This window comes from Vombatus ursinus, unplaced genomic scaffold (assembly GCF_900497805.2).
Source record: "Vombatus ursinus unplaced genomic scaffold, bare-nosed wombat genome assembly UNPS02015129.1, whole genome shotgun sequence".
Classification (NCBI taxonomy): Eukaryota; Metazoa; Chordata; class Mammalia; order Diprotodontia; family Vombatidae; genus Vombatus; species Vombatus ursinus.
The window spans coordinates 2,250,131-2,252,643 of NW_020954907.1; the positions used below are offsets into that span (position 1 = coordinate 2,250,131).

A 2,513-nucleotide genomic window follows, 5' to 3' on the forward strand; every position below is an offset into this window, starting at 1 on the left:
AACCAAGAATGAAAATGAGAAAAAAAATATAGCAAAACTAAACAGTGAAAAAGTCTGACCTTATCCAGTATTCCACATCCATCGTCTTCCTCCTCTGCAAAGAAGTGGGGAAGGTGTCTTTAGGTATCTCATTATGTAATTTGTTCATTTTAATTTCATTCAGTTTTGATTATTGTTGTTTGATTTGTTGTTGTTCTTTCTTTTTTTTTAAATCATAGTTTCACTTTTTAAAATTTTTTTAAAAATTATTTTTAGGCAATTGAGGTGAAGTGACTTGCCGAGGGTCACACAGCTAGTAAGCGTCAAGTGCTTGGTCTGAGGCTGGATTTGAACTCAGGTCCTCCTGACTTCAGGGCTGGTGCTTTAACCATTGCACCACCTAGCTGCCCCTGTTCTTTCTATTTACATAGTTGTAGTCATTGTGTATATTGTTTTCTGGTTCTGCTTCCTTTTTACTCTGATTCGGTTCATGTCTCTTCCTATGTTCCATGATTTCTTACAGCACAGAAATATTTACCTACAGTTAGACTCATGTAGCACAACTTGTTTAGCCATTTCCCAATCAATGAGTGTCTCCTTTAAAATATGGAGTATTTAATGCTATTCTTGTTCAGGAACCATGCTCATCTTCTCTGTGTTATTCCAGTTTTGGTGTTTGTGCTGCCAAAATGAAAACCAATTAATTTTTAAAATTTGAATTTATTATTTTTTCAAGCAGCATGCATTTATTTCATCTTCCATCCATTCCTGCTCCCATCTTAAACAAAAGAAGAAGATAACCCTTGTAATAAACACACACAGTTCAAGCAAAGCAAATTGTTACATTGGCCATGTCCAAAAATGTTTGTATTATTCTTCATTTTGAGTCCATTTCCTCTCTGTCAGAAAGTGGTTAAAATCTTTAATCCTCTAATTGTGGTTTGTCATTTCATTGACTAGTTTTCAAGTCTTTCAAAACTGTTTTCCTTTATAATGTTGCTTTTATTGTATATATTGTTTTCCTGATTCTGTTTGCTTCACTCTACCTCAGTTCATACAGGTCTTAATGCTTTTCTCTGAAACTATTCCTTTCATCATTTCCCATAGTGCAATAATATTTCACTACATTCATCTCCCATAATTTGTTTAGTCACTTCTCAATAGATGGAAACCTCCTTAAGGCTCCTTTTTTTGCTTCCAAAAAACTGTATAAAGATTTTTGTATATATGGATCATTTTTTAAAATCTCTTTGGGATATAGGCCTAGTAGTAGTATCAGCAGGTCAAAGCAAGGCTAGTGACTTTTTGGGAATAGTAATAAATTGCTTTATAGAATGTATGAAGTAATTCATAGCTCTACCACCAATATATGAATGTGCCTATTTCTCCTTAGTCTCTCCATTATTTGTCATTTTTGTTTTTTGTTATCTTTGCCAATCTAATAGAGATGAGGTAGAACCTCAGAGTTTCTAGCTCTTGTGTAACACCTTAACATTTGCAAAGAACTTTCTATATGTTATCTCTTTTAACCCTCAAGTGCTATAATTATCCTCATTTTACAAGTGAGCAAACTGAGGCTGAAATAAGCTAAGTGACTGGCCCAGGGTTGTATAGCAAGTATCTGAGGCATGATTCTAACTCAAGTCTTCTGGACTGCAAGTCCATCATGCAACCTATCTGCCTCATGGTTTTAATTTGCATTTTTCTAGCAATTATGATTTGGAGGTTTTTTTTTTAATTTGATTGTTGATAACTTATATTTCTTCCTTTGGAAGAAATCTGTTTATATCTTTTGACCATTTGCCTACTGAGAAATCAACCATTTTTTTAAAGCAGCTAATTGGGGGATTTTCAAGGATCTGTACCACCACAACACAAATGAGATTGAATTTCTGGAAGGAAAATGAGCCAAATGTCTGAGTGCTGTAAATAATGTGGGCAGACAGTGACAACCAGTCTTTGGGTTGGTGTCTGAGAATGTATGGTATTATATTTCTTTACTGAGTCCTGTGCACCCTTTCCTTAAGGCTCTGCAGGAAGGGAAGCAGGGAGAGCTCCAAAGAGAGTCAAGGACTCTGTGCTTTCTCCTTCGGGTTGGAGATGCCTCACCTACACTCACTACCTCTTTAGGTGTCTGCATTGTACTCTACCCCCAGAGGCCCTTACTTTCAGCTATGTATCACATTCTTCACTAAGGCGACAGCAGCTTAAGATATCCATTGAACTCCCCATTCTTCTTCTATCACCTAGGATTATTTCAGTTTCAAAACTGGGCTCTAAAAAGCCAAAAAGTATTCCATACCCAAAGGAATGAATCTCTAATAGTGGAATACAGGCTAATGTAGTGCATTTTGATGGCGTGACCAGTTCCCTTTAAATCACACTGTAGAAATAGCTGCCTATTTACAAGACTGACCTTGTCCTTAACTACCACCTTCAAAACAAGAATCATTGCTAGGATGAATCAAACTTTAAGATCATTGCTGCTCCTTTTCCCAGTGAGTTAAGCACCTCTATGCCAATTTTACAGAGGA

The 2,513-nt window shown here is 36.1% G+C and overlaps 1 pseudogene; it reads right to left on the reverse strand.

Moving 5' to 3' along the window:
• Nucleotides 1-579: 579 nt before the first annotated feature.
• On the reverse strand, nucleotides 580-676 carry LOC114031318 (annotated as a pseudogene).
• Nucleotides 677-2,513: the final 1,837 nt, after the last annotated feature.